This window comes from Anolis carolinensis, chromosome 6, assembly GCF_035594765.1.
Source record: "Anolis carolinensis isolate JA03-04 chromosome 6, rAnoCar3.1.pri, whole genome shotgun sequence".
Taxonomy (NCBI): domain Eukaryota; kingdom Metazoa; phylum Chordata; class Lepidosauria; order Squamata; family Dactyloidae; genus Anolis; species Anolis carolinensis.
Window position 1 is genome coordinate 105,235,182 of NC_085846.1, and position 25,386 is coordinate 105,260,567.

General features: G+C 41.0%; 1 long non-coding RNA gene across 1 annotated transcript in view; it reads right to left on the reverse strand.

The window, feature by feature from the left end:
* Nucleotides 1-15,037, reverse strand: part of LOC103279089 (uncharacterized) — a 37,107-nt gene extending 22,070 nt beyond the window's left edge. Inside the window, exon 1 of the long non-coding RNA XR_001730396.2 lies at nt 14,651-15,037. This is a non-coding gene — a long non-coding RNA (uncharacterized LOC103279089). The remainder of the gene's footprint in view (nt 1-14,650) is intronic.
* Between the last annotated feature and the right edge of the window lie 10,349 nt (nt 15,038-25,386).

Sequence of the window (25,386 nt, forward strand, 5' to 3'; positions counted from 1 at the left end):
GGGAAAAACGTGGCAGACTGAATTTAATGCTTGGGAAAGTTATATTTTTGGACAACAATTTTGAGTGTTTAGGATTTCTAGTGTGAAGTTCTTTTCCCTAGTGTTGGAAAGTATACTTAACAAAGTAACTTCTTTTGTCCTGATGCCACCTCTCCAGCTTGACAGAAGCATCATTCACCTGTGCTCTAGTCATTGCTAGAATTCATTTTATTTATTTATTTACAGTATTTATATTCCGCCCTTCTCACCCCGAAGGGGGCTCAGGGCGGATCACATTACACATATAAGGCAAACATTCAATGCCTTAACATAGAACAAAGACAGAGACAAACGCAGCTCTGAGCTGGCCTCGAACTCATGACCTCTTGGTCAGAGTGATTTGTTGCAGCTGTCTGACTGCTCAACAGCCTGCACCACGTCCCATGCAACTGATGCCTAATAAAGTAAATTATGACAATAATGTCAACACCACAACTACGTAGCAATTATGAATACAAAACCATTACAGATTTGTCAGTCTAATCTAAGTAACTGTTTTGCATCCACACTCACTACTTAGTCATGACTGTGACACTATTTACCAGAATCATAACTCCTCCTCAGACCTCCTATATCAGACACCAGTTGCAGAGGTAAAGAGGATCTATTCTGCTGGTTACTGGAGAGTCGATGAATGACATTTCCATCTTGTTTTGGGGGGATCAGGTCTGGAGAGTTTATTTAGTTAAGTATGTTTATGTGGACGAAGGATTTGGGGAAATCCAACCCCAAATAGGGAAACAAGTTGTCCAGGAACACCTGGACACTGCTCTAAATGAATTCAAGTCGCCAGGGCCAGATCAACTACATCCAAGAGTACTGAAGGAACTAGCGGAAGTTATTTCAGAACCACTGGCGATCATATTTGAGAGTTCTTGGAGAACGGGAGAAGTCCCAGCAGATTGGAGGAGGGCGAATGTGGTCCCTATCTTCAAGAAGGGAAAAAAGAACGACCCAAACAATTACCGTCCGGTCAGCCTCACGTCGATACCAGGCAAGATTCTGGAAAAGATCATTAAGGAAGTGGTCTGCGAACACTTAGAAACAAATGCAGTCATTGCTAATAGTCAACACGGATTTACCAAAAACAAGTCATGCCAGACTAATCTGATCTCTTTTTTCGACAGAGTTACGAGTTGGGTCGATACAGGGAATGCCATGGATTTCAGTAAGGCCTTCGACAAAGTCCCCCATGACCTTCTGGCAAACAAACTAGTAAAATGTGGGCTAGACAAAACTACAGTTAGGTGGATCTGTAATTGGCTAAGCGAACGAACCCAAAGGGTGCTCACCAATGCGTCGTCTTCATCTTGGAAAGAAGTCGTGAGTGGAGTGCCGCAGGGCTCCATCCTGGGCCCGGTTCTGTTCAACATCTTTATTAATGACTTAGACGAAGGGTTAGAAGGCACGATCATCAAGTTTGCAGACGACACCAAACTGGGAGGGATAGCTAACACTCCAGAGGAAAGGAGCAGAATTCAAAATGATCTTGACAGACTAGAGAGATGGGCCGAAACTAACAAAATGAAGTTCAACAGGGACAAATGCAGGATACTTCACTTCGGCAGAAAAAATGGAATGCAAAGATACAGAATGGGGGACACCTGGCTAGACAGCAGTACATGTGAAAAAGATCTTGGAGTCCTTGTGGACAACAAGTTAAAAATGAGCCAGCAATGTGATGCGGCTGCTAAGAAAGCCAATGGGATTCTGGCATGCATCAATAGGGGAATAGCATCTAGATCCAGGGAAGTTATGCTCCCCCTCTATTCTGCCTTGGTCAGACCACACCTGGAATACTGTGTCCAATTCTGGGCACCACAGTTGAAGGGAGATGTTGACAAGCTGGAAGGCGTCCAGAGGAGGGCAACTAAAATGATTAAGGGTCTGGAGAACAAGCCCTATGAGGAGAGGCTTAAAGAACTGGGCATGTTTAGCCTGCAGAAGAGAAGGCTAAGAGGAGACATGATAGCCATGTACAAATATGTGAAGGGAAGTCATAGGGAGGAGGGAGCAAGCTTGTTTTCTGCGGCCCTGCAGACTAGGACACGGAACAATGGCTTCAAACTACAGGAAAGGAGATTCCACCTGAACATTAGGAAGAACTTCCTCACGGTGAGGGCTGTTCGGCAGTGGAACTCTCTCCCCCGGACTGTGGTGGAGGCTCCTTCTTTGGAGGCTTTTAAACAGAGGCTGGATGGCCATCTGTCGGGGGTGCTATGAATGTGATTTCCTGCTTCTTGGCAGGGGGTTGGACTGGATGGCCCATGAGGTCTCTTCCAACTCTACTATTCTATGATTCTATGATTCTATGATTCTATGATTCTATGTGTACAGCACAACCTCTAAATCTGTGGGGAAAACATTTCCAAACTTTGGGTGGATACATGTGTTGTAACCTGGTCAGAATCTAAGTGCTCAGAAGATGAGGAAGGGGGTGCTGGGATAGCTTAGGAAGGCCCAGAGGAGGATAACAAACAGTCTGGAGAGAGTTGTTTTGGAATCAATTGGCAGTTCCCATGAGACTGGAGAAAGCGATATCAATTCTCATGAGAATCTGCCAGAAGTGCAGGCTGAGAGAAATGTGGGAGATGAATATTTGTCCAGACCAAGATGCTTGGAACTTGGAGGCAGAGCATACAACTCGATTTCCCAGAAGCTTAGAGATAAAGAGAGGAAAAGCGGGTGTGTAAGGAATGATGTCATGGGAGGGATTGAGGCCTTTTAAGTGGCGTTCTGCTGATATAATCTTTTATACGTTGTATTCAGGTGAACAGCTCTCGCTTCCTGATGCTATTTTTTTTATTCATGTATTCAGGTTTCTAAGTTTGTTCCTGTTTCTAGTTTCATGTGCAGCATAGGTTGCCTGCCTTAGATTCATGCTATCATGTTTATGGATATATCTGTGGATTGATTCTTGACAATGTATTTGAAAGAATATTGGAATTTTGGCTATCTTGGAAATAACTTTTTGAACTTTGATTCTCCTTTTTAGATTTGCTTATTTTTGTATACTCTCCTCTTAATAAACTTTTACTTACTGGATTACCTGGACAGAGTGTGGTTTTTGTGATGAAAAGGTGTTCCAGGGCTCTGGCGCAACAACATGGTATAATGATAATAATAATAATAATAATAATAATAATAATAATAATAATAATAATAATAAAAACTTTATTTGTATTCTGCCCTATCTCCCCAAGGGTGGATTATTTTCAACTGAATCAATATGGAGGTACCAAAGAAGAGGATGTAGCTTGTACAGGAATACAACTGAATAACTAAATAATTGAAATCACATATATCCATTCTTTTGATATGGAGGTCACACTGCACTTTATTACATAGTTGTTTCAGAATTTCAGTTAATATGTCCAAAGAAGGACTGTCATCTTAGCTTTTAAACGTTCAGCCTTGATTTTCTTCTGTACCCATTTATTTGCCTTTTTAGCAGTATCCAGAAAAACTCTCTTTTAGCACCATATTTCTATAGGAGAGGAAATTTCACAACCCAATAAGACTCCAGAACAGAACACTGCTGCCTGAGTAATGCGATGGCTACAAGATTTTCATATCTTTTTTAAAAACCCATGTTTGGCTGCCTTGATGGCTCCTCTTGCGTATTCTACTGAGTGGGAACCTGGACAACTGTCTCATTCTGCTGGCGCCACTGCCTGGCTGGCTCTCCACTGCCTTTGCTAAGATGCTGCAAAATGAAGATGTCCTTCAGGTTCACTGCAATGAGATTTTGCATTTCTCAGGCTCCTTGGAATTCCTCTCTGCTATGTTTGCCATGCCTCAAACAAAACAAGCAAATTCACAATGAGCCAAATGACTTCTAGGGGTGCTTCATTAAGCTAGACTAGAAAAGGGCATTACTGCAGTGTATACAATAAATAAAGATGAACAGAGATAGATGAGCTTTTTAAACAAGTTATTACTGAGAGTCTTTACTGTAACATTTAAGTGATGAGACACACAGTGACAGCCAACTGGGCACAGTCAATTGCCAGCGATGTCAGCATGGAACTTTGCATGACCCAGCATTAGGAAGGTTTTCTTTTAAATTCTCATTCTCTCTCTCTCTCTCTCTCTCTCTCTCTCTCTCTCTCTCTCTCTCACACACACACACACACACACACACACACACACACACACACACACACTCCCTGCCCCTCACTGTACCTTTTATTTCTTCCTTTCTTATATCCACAAGATAATCCGTGCTAGCACGACAGAATAAAACCAAAATACCATTTTAAAAAATAAAGCCCTAGATGGATGTCTTACATGTGGATTTGTGACTTCTTCTTTAGACATGATTTAACATTTTGATCTGATGCAGAATGTCTGCATTTGGGCCAGAACTGTCCTACTGCGTGAACAAGCACACTCAGGTGTGTAGTCATTTGTGCAGCCTTGCCGTTTATCACAAGAATGAGAAACACATAACCCGAATGCTGAGATTTATGCTACACACCCTTGTTGCAGGATCTCAGCCAAATAGTCAAGCATGTTTTATTTTAAAGATCCAAATCATTGCAACCATAAAGGTAGGAAGAAGGCACTGGCTTTAATTAGCTTCGGCTAAGCTTCTGAACACAAAAGAGGGCTTTGACAAGTACTGAAAATCAAGACATCTAGGATAGCTTCAAAGATTCAGTTGATTGTGAAGGCTCCTAAAGCATAAAATATTTTCTGATCATGGAAGCTAAGCAAGGCCAGCACTAGTTATTAAGGGTTCCTGAATGGAGCAGATTATCTAGATCCATTTCAGTCTAGATTCAGGTCTGGTTATGGGACAGACAACTTTGGTCAACTTGGTGGATTACCTACGCAGAGAAATGAACAAGGGGAGTGTGTCCCTGTTGGTTCTCCTGGAACTTTTAGCATTGACCATGGTATCCTTCTGAACCACCTTTCTGGAATGGGGCTTGGAGGTACTGCTCTTCAATGGCTCCATTCCATCCTGGAGGGTTGTTCTCAGAAGGTTGTGCTGGGGGACTTCTGTTCGACTCCTTAGCTACTGGGCCTGTGGGCTCAGGGCTCTCAGGACCCTCAGGGCTCTGTGCTGTTCAATATGTAAATGAAACGGCAGGGGGGGTTATCTGGAGTTTTGGAGGGCAGTGCCATCTTTATGGAGATGATACCCAACTCTATCACACCTTTCCATCTAATTCCAAGGAAGTGGTTCCTGTGCTAAACCGGTGCCTGACAACTGTGATGGACTGAATGAAGGCAAAAAATGTGAAGCTTAATCCAGAGAAGATAGAAGTGCTCCTGATCAGTCGTAAGATAGATCTGGGAATGTGTAGTCAGCTTGTGTTAGATGGGGTTACACTCCCACAGAAAATGCAGATTTGCAATTTGGGAGTACTCCTGGATTTGGCTCTGAACCTGGAGCCCAGGTATCAGCAGTGACCAGGATTGCTTTTGTACAGTTAAAGCTAGTGTGCCTACTGTGCCTGTTCCTGGAGAAGTTAGATCAGACCATAGTAGTACATGCCTTGGTTACATCCCGGTTGGACTACTGTAATGTGCTCTACATGGGGCTCCCTTTGAAAAGTGCCCAGAAACTTCAGTTGTTTCAGAGAGCAGCAGTCAGACTGTTAACTGGGACTGGCTATAGGGAGCATAAAACTCTTCTTTTGCAACACCTCCACTGGCTGCCAACATTTTTCCGGGCACAAATTAAAATGCCAGTTTTGACCTCCAAAATCCTATACAGCTCAGGTCCAGGTTATCTAAAGGATTTCAGAGGAAGGAACTGGCAAAACCATCTCTCAGCATTCCTTGCCTAAAAAATCCCTATGAAATTCACACGGTCACCTTAAATCAACAGGCAACTTGATGGGAATATACATGTACTCCCCATTGTCAACATGCTACTTACAAGAAGGTTCTGTTCCTAGTTCAGTAGTAGATTTAAACTAATTCAACTAGCTTTCTACTGGAAATAATGTGTTTGTTCAGATATGTTTATCAACACCCCATTTAAAATATAATGTTGTGTAATTAGGGCCAAGAGACCTTATTTCTCTCAAAGGCTTCCTTCCTTTATTGCTAATATATGCCAGCAGTGCATGAAGTCAAAGCTAAGGGACAGCTAGAAATAAGTGTTACTTACTTACTTACTTACTTGTTTCTCTGGGTGTATCTACACTGTAGCATGAATGTGGTTTGACACTACTTTGACTACCATGGCTCAATGTTATCGAACTCTGGGTGTTGTAGTTTGGTGAGGCGTTTTGGCAGAGAACAGTTAGAAACCTTGTAAAACTGCAACTCCTTTGCATTACACCATGTCAGTTAAAGTGGTGTTCAACTCATTAATTCTACAGTGTAGATGCAACCTAAACCACCCTGTACCATGATCACACTGAGATTTGATGGTACAGAATGGTGTAGGATGCATCTACACTGTAGAATTAATGGGTTGGGTGCCACTTTAACTACCATGGTGTAATGCAATGGAATTTTTGATCTGCAGACCAAAAAATGGAAAACAATGGGAAGTTAAATAGACTAAAAAGATGCTAGCATTAAATTAATTTAACAAGCTAAAATAAGTTTAAATCGTTACATTTTAAAAGGTAGAACTAATTTAAAATATCTGTGCAGGTTCATTCTTTTTCTCTAGAGCAAGGGTCCCCAAACTAAGGCCCGGGGGCCGGATGCGGCCCTCCAAGGTCATTTACCTGGCCCTCGCCCTCAGTTTTAGAATATAATATTTTTATATCAGTTTTAATAATATAATATATTGTATATACATATAATCTTGATAATATTATGTTATACAATATAATACTAATAATAATACCATATAATAATAATATTAATTATATGTTATATATTACATAGAATATTACAGTATAGTGGTATATATATATATATAATGCTAATATTGTGCTATGCTAATAATATAATATATTGTATGTACATACAGCTGCTCTGAGTCCCCTTCGGGGTGAGAAGGGTGGGATATAAATGTAGTAAATAAATGCAGTAAATAAATAATTAATTTTAAACTTCAGCTCGGTTAAAGTCTGAAATGACTTGAAGGCACACAACAACAACAATCCTAATTAACTTGACTATCTCATTGGCCAGTAGCAGGCCCACACTTTCCACTGAAATCCTGATAGGATTATGTAGGTTAAAATTGTTTTCATTTTTAAATATTGTATTGTTCTTTCATTGCTGTTGCTGCTGCTGCTGTTTTGCACTACAAATAAGACATGTGCAGTGTGAATAGGAATTTGTTCGTATTTTTTTTCAAATGATAATTTGGCCCCTCAACCATCTGAAGGATTGTGGACCGGCCCTCTGCTTCAAAAGTTTGAGGACCCCTGCTCTAGAGCTTATAAAAGTTATTTGTTTAGACAGCACGTCTCATAATCCCCATATTGGCTGGGAGATTTGAGAAGCTGTAGTCCACAGAAAGTTCCTTGTCCCAGCTCTACCATGAAGCTCAGAAATAGTTTACCGCTGAACACAACTTGCTGGAGAGGGAAATGATGAGAGAAAGAATACATCCATATTTTGAGTGCTTCACAAGGGACATGCGAACAGCAGGAGAAAGCTGGACTAGACAGGACTTCAGTTCAGTCCAATTGTAGCATTCCAAGGCTCTGAGATCAATGTCTTTTTTTGGCCATCTGTAACAACTGTCATCTTGTTCCAGAGAAATGTCCTCTCTCTTTGTAAACCCAGTGGCTTCTCATATATAGGCCATGGAAGGAAAGGAAAAATGACCAGGGAGGGGAAAAGCATCCCGTCACAGCAAATCAGTCTCCCAACACATTAACACAATTTGCAGATGACCCTGTCTTTTTCAGGTCAGGCTTCAGGAAGGATGACTCAAGCCTTCCTGGTACAAAGGCACAATATTGAGTATTTGAATGTGTGTTCACCAGAAAACAGGAATGCACTCGAATAGTTTCTGCCCATTGGAATGATTGGATCGAACAACATCCTTAATACCATTAAGCAGGTCTCTCGATTTGCTCCTTCTCCATGTCGCTGCCAAATCCATAGGAAGCAATGCTATTGATAAAATGAAGGCAGGGCTTTGGCTCTGACCAGTCTAATTCATGCAGCCCATTTGGGAGTAGCAGATGACAAGCCTTCCTTTACCCACTCCCCACTCTGCCCTCCATTCCCAGGAGAAGAGTCTATTGATTTGTTTTTTAAATAGTGCTGACACAAGTGGAAGTGATTCAAATGAATGGCAGGCAAACACCTACTTTAGGTCAGGATGTTTTTTTAAAAGCAGTTCACACTATAATTGCCAGTCAACTGCTCAGACTTAACAGCCTTTGCTTGTAGGAACAGCAAGCAAATCAATGCTATGGAATAACGGGATTTGTAGTTTTGTGCTCTTTGGCAGAGAAGCCCAAAGACATTGCAAAACTCCAATTCTCTGGATTCCATGGCATTGAGCCACAGCAGTTAAAGCAGAATCAAACTGCGCAAATTTTCTAGTGTAGATGCAGCCTTACATAGGACACTTTCACGTTTGGCACTCGCCATATATTATCTTTTTTCCTTTAAGGACTAAGTTCCTGTTCCTGTTCCTATTTTATTTTATTGGGCAGATGTTTTATGAACTGGAAAAAGGTTGCCTTAATTGTGTTCTTTTGTTTATGGTTTTTCCCCACTTTGTGGTTTATCTTATTGACACCCTGCTGGTTTAATTTTGCACTTTACGGGAAGAGGAGCATACGGGGAGGCAGAAGGGCAAGGGGCAGTCTTGCGGAGCCAGCGGTACCCAGGAATGCATTTCAGTACAGGATCCTAGAATAAATAAGCAACTTCCCATAAGGGTTATAATCAGTCAGGACCCATTGAGATGAATCAGACTTGCTGGTCACAGGCTAGTTTCAGTCCCATTGATGTCAGTGAGGACTGATTTGGCATTGGAAAACTCTCATTTTGGACTACAGCCTCTAGAATCCCCCAGTTAGGAAGGTAGTGGTGAGCCAGGTGGAGCATTCTGGAAGTTGTAATCCATAGTAAAAGGTAAAGGTTTCCCCTGAAGTTAAGTCCAGTCATGTCAGACTCTGGGGGTTGGTGCTCATCTCCATTTCTAAGCCGAAGAGCTGGAGTTGTCTGTAGACTCCTCCAAGGTCATGTGGCCGGCATGACTGCATGGAGTGCCGTTACCTTCTCACCGGAGTGGTACCTATTGATCTACTCACATTGGCATGTTTTCGAACTGCTAGGTTGGTAGAAGCTGTAATCCATAAAATACATTTTTTCAAGCCTTTTCAAGCCCTTGAGAATCTTTGCTTTTAAGAATGGTTGTTCATATTAGCTATAGACCTCTGAGGAAACCTCTGAGGATACCTGCCATGGATGTAGGTTTTTTTTTTTAAATCATGTCAGAAGCTACTTGAGAACATACCACAAGTCTCTTCTGGTGTGAGAGAATTAGCCGTCTATAGAGACATTGCACAGGGGATGCCTGGATGTGTTGCTGGGAGGCTTCTCTCATGTCCCTGCATGCTAGAGCTGACAGACGGGAGCTCACCCCATCTCTCGGATGCGAACTGGCAACCTTCAGGTCAGCAGTTCACAAGGGTTTAACCAATGCTACTGGAACACGGCCATCTGTGAGGAGTGCTTTGGTTGTGTGCTTCTGCATGGCAGAGAGTTGGACTGAATGGCCCTTATGGCCTCTTCCAATTCTATGATTATATGATGTTTGAATAAGGCCTTTCTGTGTGTGTATGAGAGAGAAAGAGATGTATTTTAATGCCTCTAAAAATGCTCTTGAGTGCTAATTTGCCTCCAGAAATGCTCTCCGAATGCTAATTTGTCATATGATTAAGAATTCTTTAATCAGTTAACAGCCCTAATAATCATAAACGATTAGTGGCGCCTCTTTACATGCAGCAGTAAATGTACAGCCATAAATACTCTGAAAACCTGGAGAGATATGTGTGCAGATGTGGAGCCCAGAGCCTAGGAAAATTACTCAATTGGACTACAGTTCCCAGCATCCAGCCAGCTTGAGTGGGGGATTTGAGGGCTATAATCCCAAAATGTGTATGTGTGTTCTCTCTTGGATGCAAACCAGTTCCCTTTGATATCACGCAAGGCGACTGTATCTGGGAGCATCATTTGGTGGAGCCAAAACACTCACTGTCTGGCTATATTATCTACGGCTAACATACAAAGGATTAGAGAAATCTGAAATGAGATAAAACCTCTGAATGTATGTGCATCTGGGTGAATGAGTCACTCCAGATAATACAAACACACACACTGTGCTCAGATGTTTGCCTATTCCTTTTAACTTTGCCTAACTGGTCATCTTTAACCAATCAAAAATATTTCAGATATTCTCCTCTAAGGAAGATCCAGCAAATGCAACCTCTGTAGATGGAGCAGCTCGGTGCCAGAAGTACAAAATGGGTCTGTAAACACAAGGCCAGTAATCTGAAAAAACGGTGTGCCGTAGTTCTCTAGAGCAGGCATGGGCAAACTTCGGCCCCTTGGGTGTTTTGGACTTCAACTCCCACAATTCCTAACAGCCTACCGGCTGTTAGGAATTGTGGGAGTTGAAGTCCAAAACACCCAGGGGGCCGAAGTTTGCCCACGCCTGCTCTAGACTCATAGAACAATCCCATAAATAGGAGTGCATATTCGTGGCTTGTTATTCATTCTATTGGTAGGTAGAATGCTTCAAATACATTTCCCAAAGAGGCCTGTAGTACAAAACATAGGAAGCGTAAAACATGTAAGGGGAAAAAAATATCCTTGCAGACTGAAGTCAGCCCAATTTACAATGTAAACAGATATTTGCTTGGGTTGTTACTAGATGATGATATCAAGATGAATAACAGCTGTCTTCATCTTAAAGACAGCCTTTATGTGTGCTCTGTTTTCAGCTGATTCTCCTGAATAAGAATTTTAACTGAACCCTGCCTATGATTTGCAGTTTTATCTTATTGGAAATATATTGCACAATTGTTACATTATTTGTTTGATTAGATTCTATCGAAATTTATAAAGAACACCAGTGTATTTATCCCGGTTCGAATCCGGGTAAAGCATGGATGAGCTCCCTCTGTCAGCTCCAGCTCCCCATGTGAGGACATGATAGAAGAGAAGGATGGTAAAATATCAAAACATCCGGGCACCCCCCTGGGCAATATCCTTGTAGACAGCCAATTCTCTCACACCAGAAGCTACTTGCACTTTCCCAAGTCGCTCATGACATGAAAAAAATCTATTTGAAAATGTGGACACTAGTTAAATCCAGAATTTGGAAAATTCCATTCTGAGGAATTAGCCAAGGTGTTTTTAGTTACTGTTACAGCTACTTCTCTACAAATTATCTCTTTAACATATCGTTTCTGAAATGTAACAAAATACTTACTTCCAGTTGCTGTCACATTTGAAAATGTATTATTTGACCATTACAATGGGAATAAATACACACCCATAGATGTTATGATTGAGCCTCATGGCTCTGTTACTGGCAGACGTGGGCGTAAGACTCCTCGAGAGTCAGATACTCTCGAGGAGCGAGAAAGAAAGAGACTGCGAGATATCTTTGCAGCACCATCTGACGAAGAGTCTTTTGAGGGGTTTACGGAGAGAATGGAGGAGGGGCTGGTTAGCTCGGAGGAGGATGAGATGGATTGGACTCGGGTGAGGGAGGAATTGGGTGCCACTGGCAATGATGGGATGGAAGATGAATGGGGACCTTCAGGATTAGATCCATGGACAAGCTGGAGGGATGGGACGGGATCCACAGCTGGGGATGCTGTGGGGCGTAGTCAGAGGTGTTCCAGCTCTGATGAGGAAAGTGATGAGGAAACGCCCGGGTTAAGGAGGGCAGCTGATAGTGATGAGGATTTGTAACTGGCATAAAATGAGGCTTGGGAGCAATTGCAAATTGCATTGGGCAAGGTAATCTGGACGAACGCTTGGGATCTGTGTGGGACGCTTTCCTGAAGACTGGTGTGTTTTCGTGTGCTGATACGTAAGTTGTTTTGGAATTTGGGGTCAGACGGCGGGAGGAATTGTGTGGGCTTTTGTTTGTGCAAACTTGTGCTTAATCTCATTAGCTTTGACCTTCCGTCGTCTTCTTGACGGACGCCATCTCCTGCTTTGGATTTCGGACTGAACTGACCACGGCTTGACTTCCCCCTACTCGGACTTGGTGAAACTACAAACGTCTGCTTCTGGCTTGAACTACGGAAAGGAACTGGGTCTACTCTACTGCTTCAATCCTCGGCTGATCTGTGTGTATTGGAAATCTTGCCTGCTGTGTGGAGGAGTGACTCAAGTTACTCAAAGCACAGTGCTGGCAGCAGAGAGGAATCTGCTGCCAATTAATTGCATTCTTTTGAACACTTTGTTCCCCGGCTTCTGTTTTGTTTATCTCCAGGCTGAAGCAAGCTGTTTTGTTTTTATCCGGATTAAACTCCGGTTTAATCCGGTTTATCTTTTGAACGTTTTTCCTTGCCCCTTTTTGCTTTTAAAGGCTAATACTGCCTGGCCCTTGTATTTTACGGGCATTTTGAGTTCTGTTATCCAATAAACTCTGTTATCTTTGATCTTGTGGCGTTCTGTCTATGACAATAGACATATTAAATAGCACAACAAGAGTGTTGGGGAGAAATGAGAGTTTAATACAAAGTTATGAGCACATTTAGTGTAAGTTTGTAACTGCACTGAGAAAATACTTTGGCCACATGTCTACTTTCATAAAGAAAACATCAGTTTGCTGCATGTTGATCAAGGGAACAGAGTCCTATTGCTTACAGTGGCTGCTGCCTCCTAAGGCCCCATCTACACTGCCATATAATGCAGTTAGAAACTGCATTATAAGGTCAGTGTAGACTCATGTAATGCAGTTTAATTGCATTGAACTGCATTATATAGGTTACTACACTGGCTATATAATGCAGGTTCAAACTGCACTATTTATCTGTTTAGATGGAGTTCAAATCAGAATTGGAGAATCTTGGGCTGGGAGATACAGTTTAGCTATGAAACAAAGGTCATTTAGGTAACAAGGGGCTAATCTATACTGTGGAATTAATGTCATTCCCTTTATTCATTGCTAATTGTTTGGGCCATTTATAACTGCAACTGTGGAAATTTCTGCTACTCAGCTATAAAGTCAGACTGTGGCCCTAAATTTCTAAACAAATTTAGGCCAAAGAAAAACTATAAGTTCTATCTGTCTGACAACCTTGTTACGACTTTCAAATCGTTTATCTTGGCTGATATACAGAGAATCCTGAGTAACAAGAGTGGGTTAAAAAATCTCTGCATTTTGAAGTAAAACTGCTCCTGCTTTGGGAATTACCTTATTTGGCTAAATGCTGTGTTTATGAGTCGGATGACATTTACAGATAAGGCAAGCTTTCTTTTTTTTCCAGATCAGAGCACAGGTTAACTCTCAAGCTGGTTTAGACAAGTACCTATAGCAAACAAAACTTGTTGGATTTCTAACTTCATTATCATTTTAGATTTCTTACTTTCATTAAAGGGGCAGTCCCCACGCCCATCACATGTGCCCCAGATTGGTGCAACTCATGCTTTTAAGAAAGATGGTGGTACTTGAGATGGATACGCAATGACAACAGAGAGTGGAAAGTCAGGTTTTCTAGCAACTCAAAGATAGCTGTGCTATCAGACATAATTATATTACTGGCAAGGAAAAAGAGAAAGCCCTGAGCCAAATGCATTGGAGCCAAGCCAGGAAAAATAAGGCACACTTAAACTGCACTATCATCAATGGAGCACAAGGCCACAGCTTTTTCATTTTCAGTCCTTATTGAAATCACCAGATCCAAAATTAGGGTTTGGTTTTTGTTTGTTTTTTAAAAAAAGGAAAGATTCAAACTCAATTAGTATTGTTGTTTTTGTTGGTGTTATTATTGTGTACCTTTGAGTTGTTTCTATATTATGGTGACCCTAAGACATATAGGGTTTTCTTGGCAAGATTTGTACAGATGGGGTTTGTCATTGCTTTCCTTTGATACTGAGGAAGTGTTACATTTCCAAAGTCACCCAGTAGATTTCCATGCCTGAATGGGGATGTGAACTCTTTTCTCCAAAGTCATAGTCCAATGCTCAAACCACTATACCACACTGGTTCTTCCAAATTACAATAACTCTCATCATAATACAGAAGAGTGCAACAAGGTGACCTATTTGCTGCCCAAGTCTATTGCTTATGCTTTATGAGCAACTTCAAGGTCACTGATCTTTCTTCTAATGGCTCTGAAGTTAGATAGCTCTTTAAATAAGGACGCCTTCAAAGGACCTCATCACATTGATGAGAGTAGTGGAGCAATTTGCCAGCCTCTGTGCAATCCTGGCACAACACGCCCTGCCTTGCTCATTTTGCCACTCACCTGATCCTTTGGGGGGAAGCGTTGCTGCCCAACTTCCCCCTGTTGTTTGTATGCAACACGGGAAGCCTCCCATGTTGCAGAGCTGCCTTCTGAGACAATTGCACCTCTCTTTAGACACGAAGCTCCACAAGAAGTAGGTTGACGACATGTGATGGGATCTGGCAGGCTCCGTGCCTGAAGAGAAGTGTAATTTTGCCCGTCTGATGAAGTGGCCAGAGATGACATACCTTAGATAGTTCTTCAAACAGAGGATTGTCTTCTGTAGAGAACACCAGACCAACCTAGGCTTTGGAGGCCTTGAGCTGTATAAATAGAGAAAGCAGTTCATTACTTTCTGATGCTTTCTTCTTCTGCTAGATTCTTATAATCTCTGGGTACATCTGCTTTGCAGAATTAATGCAGTTTAACACCAATTATCATGGAAGCTATAGCTTTACAAGGTCTTCTAGGCCAAGAGTGCTGGTGCTTCCCCAAATGACAACTCCCAGGATGCCACAGTATTGAGATATAGCAGTTAAAAGCGGTGTCAAACTGCATTAATTCTACAGTTTAAGTTCATTCATAGGGGCTCTATTTGTTATCAAGTTCAATCTCCCATCCAATGAGGGAACATCATCTAAAAGAAGGGTTCCCAAAAGCCTGTGGGCCAGGGGTGGCCCGCCAAGGTCATTTATCCCCCTCCCCAAACTCTAGACTTAGGGTCACCTTAAATCGGAAACAACTTGAAAACACACAACAATCCTAATTAACTTGACTGTCTCATCAGACAAAAGCAGGCCACACTTCCCATTGAAATATTGGTAAATTTATGTTGGTTATAATTGTTCTCCATTTTAAATATTGTATTGTTTTTTCAATTTTTTTTGCACTACAAATATGATATGTGCAGTATGCATAAGAATTCATTCATGTTTTTTTCAAACTATACTCTGCCCCACAACAATTTGAGGGACTATGAACTGGCCCTCTGTTTTAAAAGTTTGAGGACCCCCAATCTAGTACATCTCCAGCAGATAGCTATCTGGTTTCTTTCTGAGGACATCTACATAAAGAGACCCACCACTTTTCAGAAGAAATGATTCCATTGTCAAGAAATTCCTTCAAAATTTCAGTTGAATGGTTGTGTCTTTCCATGCCTCCATTCAGCAAGGGCCAACAATATAGAGCAAAAAGTGAAGAAACCAAGAACCTCATGATGTCAGGACATGGACATATTTGTAAAACCTATTACCCATGAGAAAGAAAAAGTTGATATATGGATGTCATTTGCAGTAACAGCCTGGGCAGTTGTGAATCTAGTGTATGTTTTAGACCGAACTGTAAAGGAAGTATCCAAGATGCTGGATCCCATTGCCCAAAAAAAGTCCAACATTTTGGGGGGCTTCTTTCAAGTTCAGACTAAAATTCAGAATGGCTTCACCACTTCACAGGCACAGAAGCCACAGCTTGCTCTTGATCTTGTGTCCATGTCAGATGCAATCCCAGCACTGCCATAAGATTCAAATTTAATTACTTGTTCAATACTCTGCTTCTCTTCCAATCCCAGCAACCAAAGTGACTTAAAACAAGGTTTATAAAAGGCACAAGTAAAGACTCAAAAAGGTTTTGAAAAACACAGGTTAAAGTATTACAACATCATTGAATTAACAGCTGTTGAAAAGCACATTTTCGTATGTAGAATAGTGTAGTCTCTCCACTGTCCTCAGTAGCAATTCAACTGCCAAAAAGCATTCCTGAATAAAAAGGATCTTTCCTGGCATTATTCTAGAAAGTTATGATATCTTAGCTTATGTAAATTTTTGTGGGTAGTATCTCTTGTATTCTGACTGAGGAGGTGCTTCTTATTTTTAGCCACAGCAACCTGATGCCATGGAAACCCCGCTTTGTCCTCCTTATTCATGTTCCAGGCCACATATGGTAGGACTATAAGCAATCATGGATGAAGGGTGCACACAGCTCAGTGGCAGAATTCCTTTCGCATAATGAAGTTTCCCGGTTTAGGCTTTGCCATCTGCAGCTAAAAAGCCAGCCTGGCTTAGACAGTGTGGGGTAAGAGCCTAGAGCAGCAAACAATTAACTGAGATGTTGGATGTGCTACAAAATTGTATGAGCTACATGACTTGTCCTCCAAGGAGAGCTTGCGAATGTCCTACCATGGGAGCAGTGAATTCATGCTGTGCTTTACCACTACTCCTGAAGGACTCCAAATTGAATGAGAGCTCTGCCAGAGATGAGTTTCTATTCAATTGAGACCAGGCATAGTAGGAGTGTGTTAAGATACCCTGCTTGCTTATTCCCTCTATTATAATTTTGTGATGGTTCTCCAAGCCACTAACACCACCTGTGAACACACAGTTTAACTTACGGCTGCCACTTCTTCAGACCACTATCTTTAGGGCTATTGTATGAGACCTCACCTTGAGCAGGGAAGTAGACAGGCACATACCTCAAGCGTCTCCATTTGGCAAGGACAGTTCCAATTATTCATGTCATGCCATAGTCTGGTCTCATGACTATGGAACATATTTTGTACTGACCAAGGAACTCATAATAAATGCAACACTAGAGACTGTTGAAGGGTCTGGGGCAGTGGTTCTCAACCTCTGGGTCCCCAGGTGTTTCGGCCTACAACTCCCAGAAATCCCAGCCAGCTTACCAGGTCATGAAGGTGCACCAAAGTGAACAAGAAATTGATCAGAAATATTACTGAAGGGAAAAGTACACAGTGTCCTGTGCTGACCAGGGGCAAGACAATTAGCAATGGATAAACGGAATGGAATTTAGGGTTCATGCCACAACAGTTAGAAGCAGCAGTGTGACTATTTTCAACCAGACTCCAGCTTTTCCCCTGAACAAATATGCCAAAGAGAACCAAAGAGTCAAGGATAATTTGGGGAAAAACTCCCAAAGGAAGGGGGGGGGGTAGTTGTTGCTCTGAACTCCTCTATTCAGTGTCAAGTAAATGCATGAACAGTGAGGCATGCAATCTGGCAAAGAAAAGGGGATTCTAAAGCAGGCGCCATTCTTAGGGGCCAAACAAGTCTCTTTTTGTCCTGTGCCCAAAGTCTAATTGTAAAACTCTTTTGAAATGTACCAATCACCCATGTCTTTCAAGTTGGCTCCCCCCTGCATTTTAGTTTTCCACTGGCAAACAGGCAGACCAAAGAGGCTAGCAATGTTTACAACATTTAAACCCAGAGAACAGTAAATGTGAGTATGGAACTGTGGGAATTCCATGATTTGCAAAAAGAACTCAATCATCAGGAAAGTGAACCAAAGGGGGAAAAAATAAAACTCTCAACTCAGTCTGATGGGCATGTAGCAACAGAATACGGAGCATAAATACCTAGGCAGGGAAATGGCCACCAAGCTACCAGTACCTTCTGATGACTCATGGCTCCCACATCACTGGGAGGTGAATCTACTCTGGTTTTTAATCCACATTTTAAAAGAGCTTAAAAGATCACTAAATAGCACATGTAGTATTCGGACTAAAACCTAGGACCTCATCAGACACATTTTAAAATCAATTTAAAGAGAACCACTGAGCCCATCATATGGTACAAAACTGCTTCTAGACATTCTGCATGGGACTCCATCTTAAAAATGTGTTTAAAGTGTGTAGAAACTGAGGTTTTTATCATCTTCTAAGCTCCCAATTCAAACAGAAACAGGTAAAGGTGCTTATTTACATGTGGGATGGGAAATGTCAGATTCCCCCGAGTTAGATCGTTTTAGTGATGTTAAAAAGTGGGTGTTCCTGTGTGTGGTCTCGAAATGAGCCTTGAAGCTTTTTTTTTTCTCTCCAATAATCATCTTGCTGTAAAATTACTTTTACAGTAATTTTATAAAATAATTACTCAGGAAATGCAAAATTTCAATATATCACCACTTTGCTGTGGCTATATTTTTTCTCTTTTTTACACCTAGATTTTGGACTTCTGCAATTTTACAGTAATTTTATGAAATAATTACTCAGGAATTGCAAAATTTCAATATATTGCCACTTTGCTGTGGCTACATTTTCCTGTTTTTTAGTCCTAGATTTTAGATTTCTGCAATTTTGAATTTTCCCTTCTTTTAAAAAAGAAGAAATCCTTTCAGTTTGCTGGCTTCTTAAAAGCTATCTTCTGGCACAAATCATGGCTGCAGAATGCCAGTTCCTCTCTCATAATAACAGTTGAGAGAGATCAGGAATGGGCAAAACTCAGAATGTGGAGAATTACAGTAGAAACAGACAAAAGTACATGGGGGGGGGGGATATCTATTTTCCTTATAAATGGAAATGAACGAAATGCTATGGTAAGAAGATGATCCCACCTCATGGGATCAGGTCCCTAGAGCAGATGCATTAAGATGGGAACGGCCAGTGGCCACTGGAGTTACTCTGAAATAAAGCTAGAAACTTGATAGTGAGTATATAACTGGAGCAAATTATAGGGAGCGGTCAACCCTCCTGCTTAAGGAGCTCCACTGGCTGCCGTTCACCTTCCGGACCCAATTCAAGGTGCAAGTGATCACCTACAAAGCCCTGAACGGTTTGGGACCCTCCTACCTTAGTGATCGCCTCTCCCCCTACGAACCTGCACGATCTCTTCGTTCGTCGGGGAGGCCCTCCTCTCGCTCCCACCTCCGTCACAAGCACGGTTGGTGGGGACGAGAGAGAGGGCCTTCTCCGTGGTGGCCCCCCGGCTCTGGAACTCGCTCCCCAGGGAAATCAGGCAAGCCCCCACCCTGGTAGCATTCAGAAAGAGCTTGAAAACCTGGCTCTTTACTCAAGCCTTTAGATAAAGATTGCTAATCCAGAAGCAATCTGTATCTGTGACCATTCTTGTACCGGTTTGCACCTTTTACCTTTGTCAACTCGATATAGACACAGGGTCTATTCCCATCCCAATTTGCACTTCCAGAATTTGCAGCACTTTATCAGTCACCTTGTGTTTACAATATTTATATGGTGCACCTTACCCAGTCTACTTTTACAATCTCTCAGTTTTAATCCATGTTTTTATTAGTTCTTGTTTTTTATTGGCTAATGTTTTATTTTATTTTTTTATTTTTTTTATTGTGCAAGTTGTTGTCTATTGCTGTGTTTTATACTGCTACTGTTTTTATTCGGGCTTGGCCCCATGTAAGCCGCCCTGAGTCACCTCCGGGGAGATAGAGGCGGGGTATAAAAATAAAGTTATTATTATTATTATTATTATTATTCCATATTATAAATAGTTCATTAAAGAGCAGACTTATGATTTTTCATCCATCTTTTTGTGGAACATTCTAGCCTTATTTCCTTGAAGAATGAACACACCTGGAGATGAGGCAAAAGAGCAAAGCATTGGAGGCTATCAATGCAATTGTGGATTCTGTCAGAAATAGGTCAGTGTCTGTGAGCCTGGGGAAATGGAGGTTGCATTCAGTGGCATTTTTACAAAGAAAAGGAATAGTGCCACAATCATGATTCCATACAAATCATGTATACAGAGAAGTTACAGATAGCTGGGATAGTGAATGCCAGGGCATGATTTTACTTTATGTCAAAATTATGGTAGTATTGATGTCTAAAGGGAGGCTATTCCAAGATTATGGTGACACAACCCAGAAAGCTCCTTTCCATATTCTACCAAAAAGTATTGTATCCTGTTCTCTACTTTTTCTGTTTCTTTTTTCTTTCTTTCTTCTTCTTTTTGGCATTTTTTGTGTGTTTTTGCTCTGTATTTCTTTTCTTGGTTCACTTTTTTGAAATTTAATGTAACTTCTAAATCTTTTTAATAAAGTTAATGAAAGAAAAGATATGATCCTGTTTTCATTGATATTACTGTTTTATAGATAGGACGCAGGTTAAGCTAGGAAGTCAGGAATATATACAGCATGATATTATAGATTATTTTACTATCCTTTAAAAGAAATAGGTGCCCAATTATTCAGGTTACAACTGTTCTGTTGCTATCCAAAGCAGAACATTGTAAGGCCTGCTATAACTCTGACACCATGGGAAGAAGACATACTAGTGAAAAGACACGTTTAATCCCTATTCAGATGGTCAGTAATTACCTGGAAGGAACAGAGCTACACATTGTCCCCCCATTCCATGAATGTACAATTTTCCTGGAGGAAGTCTTCGGACTTTATCTCATGGCCAGGAGGGAATGGGGAGAAAGCTGGGGAAAGTGTCCTTAAGTGGGGAGACCCAACCTACCCCAAGCCATCCCAAGACATTTCCCTTTCTTCTGGCTTTCCTCCCTGCTGCTATCATTCAGGAGTCAGGGAAAAGCTGACACCTGAAAATGAAGTCTTCTCACACTGGCAAGACAGATTTCTACACACAGCCACCAGAAGTAGCTCTACATCATGGGATGCCCCCCATTGGACTCCATTTTGCCAGCATATGAAGATGGTGAAAAGTGGGTGGAAAATCTCCATGGAGTTGGAAGTTTCCTTTTGCTGCTCATAGAGGTTTGTATAACAACATCTTCCCAAACATGGTTATTTTTTCCATTCTGGTTCATTCTAACAAACATTTCACAATTTTAGGTGTATTGGCAAGGGCAATAATTTGTGTCACCATTCCATTCCTGAATAACTGAATAGAGTCACACTGGAAGATGTTGATGGGATTGTAATTTCTGTCCTCCCTCCTTCAGGACTTTTACTGACTACCTGAAATACAATTGTAATTCTATCAATTATCAACAATAAAAAATGAAAAGGCAATGCTATAGGGAAGAAGGGAAGAAGATGGATGGATGGCCAAAACAAAGTTCATGTACATCAAATGGACATGCATGATATACTTCCACCTGGCACTTCTACACCAAAGATTGAAAAAGTTATTTTTCAAAACTACAGCTCTCGAAATGCTACATCCAATATAGCCACTGCCATCTTATCCAGGAAAGCTTTTTCCCCCAAGTATCTTTTCTATTCCAAACTAATTTCCTTTATGCCCCATGTCATTTCTTAAACAATTCTGAATTTTCAAAAAATACACATGAGGAGGTAACATCTGTTGTATTTTGTTGTTGCGTAATCAAAATGAATTAAATCAATATATTATAAATAATTTTGGCAAGGGGGTTCAGAAATGACCCAACATGATCTACTCTTTTTATTGCCTATAAATTCTTTAACTATTGTCATCTGTCATGTTATCAGTGGTCTGATACTCTTTTCCCATTGGTTATTCAGTTTAGCACAGAGTCAATTTAATGCCTGTCATGTTCTCCTTGACTTTTATAAGGTTGTAAAAATTGTTCCCATGCACGTGTGGTTTTGTACGCTCATGCAAGCTCATTGGTTCAATGTGTACAACAGCATATCATGAAACTGTTTTAACATGTCTGTTGCAATCTAAAAGAATAATAACAACAATTCATCATTGCAACCATGCATTGTGTTGATATATAATGCAGTTTAAATGTCCACTGAGTTATGTTTCAGTCTTTTGCACCAGAGCTACCTGGGCATTTAGTGGAGTTGTGGTCCAAAATGCTAACATTTCCAAGCTGTGCATGTGCCTTCATTACATTCTATACTAGACAAAGCTATAATTTAGAAAAGGGACATCCCAGCCCACAAACTAATTGCTAAACCAAACTAGAGTAGTTATCTTGACTTAATTTACTTAAATGTTACCTAACCAACCAACAATTTGTTTAATATATTTTCACTAGCTAGTACTAGTAATTGGTATTAAACCTCAGTATAAAGCTTACATTATTAGTTGGCATCCTGTTGAAAAGTTACATTAACAGTAATTGACTTAACAGTCAAGTCTAGTTAAATCAAATACAATGTTTGTGTTCTCAAGAGATATAGCAACACAATTGGAACATTGTGCAAGCCCACCTAGCAGTATGACAATTTCACAACAGCCTTGATGCACAACATGTCCCAATATGCAATCTGTCCTGAACTACAATGTGTCTCAATGCACAATGTGCCGTGTCTCTTAAAGAAGTTCGCAAGCCAAGTCTTGAAAGATATCAGATAACAAACAATCTGAGGTCAAGAAGCCATAGATCAAAACAAGTAGAGAAGTCAGTAAGAAGTCTGTGGGTCATAAATCCAAGTTGTACAATGGGAAGATCCAATGGTGAAGAGGTGAACTGAAGTTTGCTTTCATTAACAGGACACTTATCTGCTTTCAGCAAGACTCAGCTCAGCCCATATCCACACACTCAGTGGTATTTAGACAGTATGTCTTACAGTTGTATGAGCCTTTCACTGTGTTTCAAGGTCAGTGTGAAATACTTAATTCATCTTCTCACATAAGAGCTTGGATGTTTCTCATCCATCTCCCCTTTTTGTTAAACTGGAGGAGGACTTGAGTATTCATCAAGCAGTAGGAAAAAAGGAAGACTCAAATCAAGGAAGCATCCATATGCATGCAGTAAGGAGCAAAGTCAGGAATCTGTGGGTGACAATTTGTGCCTGCAGCACGTTTCAATTTGTTCTTATGTGTATAGTACTTTGTCTTAAATGTATTTTATTGTGAACTTCATCGGGAAACTGGTGTGTCTTTTTTAAAAAAAGAGAGAATCCAAATAAATAGAGGATGTCTTAACTATGGAAATCAGCATTGGATTTAACTACAGTACATCAAATTTGGGCAGTTCTGCAGTTATAATTAAAACGCTAAATTAAAACGTGGCATGTGATGCTTTGTTTCCCTGCCTGCCCTCTTGTCTCTTCGACTCTACTCTGAATCATTTCTTCTCTGTTGGTTGTAAAGAAGCTCTCCCTGGAGGATGCAGCTCTTATGCGCCTTCAGCATTTTTGCACTAGAGCGGGCTGAGTGGTGGGGGAAAAAACTCTTATGGACTTGGCACATGAGAAGAAGGGGGGAAAAGAAGCCACACTGCCAATGTATCAACTGCCTTATGTCCCTTTTCCCACTGGAGGCATTTGTTCCATCCAATATCTCCAAAACACCGTCTGAAAGAGCAATTTTCAGGATTGTTTTCCTAGCTGAAAGTGCCTTCTTGGATAGGGCTTCTTGATTAATCACCACATTTTTCTTCATGATCTAATTCTAGGATAAAATTCCTTTAGCTCTGGAGATGGCCAGAAACAGATTACATCGTAACAGCCTAAAATAAGATACAGGGGTAGTGTTGCAGAGTGGAGGGAAAATGGGAGCCATAATACCCCAAATTAGATTTCTGCCCATCACATGAAATCTTCCATCAGTTCCCAGATTTCTAGCATTACAAAGGCTGAGGCCACATCTAAACTGGTCAAGATATTTTGGAGTAGGTCTAACACATACATGCTGAACCCAGGGCCAGTGTCCAGCACATTGACCTCACTGGGTTGTTATCTTATCCTCCATGACACCACCTGCACTCCTATCACATCTGCTGACCAGAAAGAACAAGGGGGTCAATCCCAATGTATATTTTAATTGGGATGGACTGGGTGACCCAATAATCTTCCTATGCAAGAATCCCCCAGCCAGTGCAAACAACTTGAGAAGTTTTACTAAGCCAATGCAGTATCATCAAATAGGACTGCAATCTGTACTGGTTTACCTGGAAGTAGGTTTACTCCTTTTGGACTTCTTAGTAGACATGTTTAAAATTGTGCTGCAGGGCTGGAGAGAGCAAGGTTCAGATCTCCAACCATGAAGTTGACTGGAGAACCTTTAAGTAGTCACTGCTCTCCGAACTAAGACCTTCACAGGATTTTTGGGAAGATAAAAGAAAAAGAATGCTAAGTGCACATATGCCTGACTTCTTGGAAGGGGTATAATTCAAAAACTGGCTATCAGACCACACTGTATACAGGACAATTTGGCTCAAGTGAGAGAACTTAATTTTGAAAGCCTAAATCAGATCCATTGAATCAATGAGATGTGCTCTGATTTAGGAAAAAATTATTCATTATTTATCAAGATGTCTCTAGTTGGGATTAACAGTCGGCTTTAGGCCAGTGGTTCTCAGACTGTGGGTCCCCAGGTGTTTTGGCCTATGACTCCCAGAAATCCCAGCCAGTTTACCAGCTGTTAGGATTTCTGGGAGTTGAAGGCCAAAACATCTTGGGATCCACACATTGAGAACTACTGCTTTAGACTATGGAATGTCTCTGTTAGAATCTCTTGGCCAACCTTATTTTTGCTTGCTGGGGATTCTTCTCTTTCCCCTCCACTGGACAAGAAGTGGCCATGTTAGGAGGAAGGGTGCAACATGTTAAAAAATAAGATTGTTTGTTTCAGATTAATAGAAAATTCCAACCTCTGCAATAACAGAGTTAGTTATACAAGTATACCGTAAGTTATGCCTAATAGGACACCAGCCTTCATGTTTTGAAATATTTTATTGTTTTTGGTGCCCTAATGCCCTCCCAACCTTTGGGAAGAGATCGCAAATACATTCTGTTAATACAACTTCCTACCATTCCCCTTGCAAGAAAAAAGAGCCTCAGCAACAAGCCACCTCACTATGCTTTTCCGGCACATTAATAGCTGAACAACCAAGACAAAAAAAATACCCAATGTTTCTAATGAATGTGTGGCTCATCTTAATGAACCTTTCTAGGATATTTATTCCTAAAACCATAATTGCTTATAATACTGGATCACCAGCCTGCTCAAATTCATTTCGATTCTGTCTCTACCATTGAGCAACTGGTATTTGGTGTCTTTGGATTAGTATTCTATGAGGTGCTAGGTAGAATCTATCCAGAAAGGGGACGAAGAATGAGTAAAATTGTTTCTGAAAGGGCAAACGTGTCTCTTTTCTGCATAAATACTTGAGGAAATAATTCAATGCACAAATGGGAAGATAATGCAAAGAGTGATGAAACAGTAGTAATGGTCCCATTATATTTTATGCTGGTCAGACCTTACCTGGAGTACTACGTCCACTTGTGGGCATGTCATTTTAAGAAGACTATAGACATGTGGCAGCAGATTCGGAGAAGAGCAAAAAAGAATGATAACCATGTGTTGTCAAAGGCTTTTGTG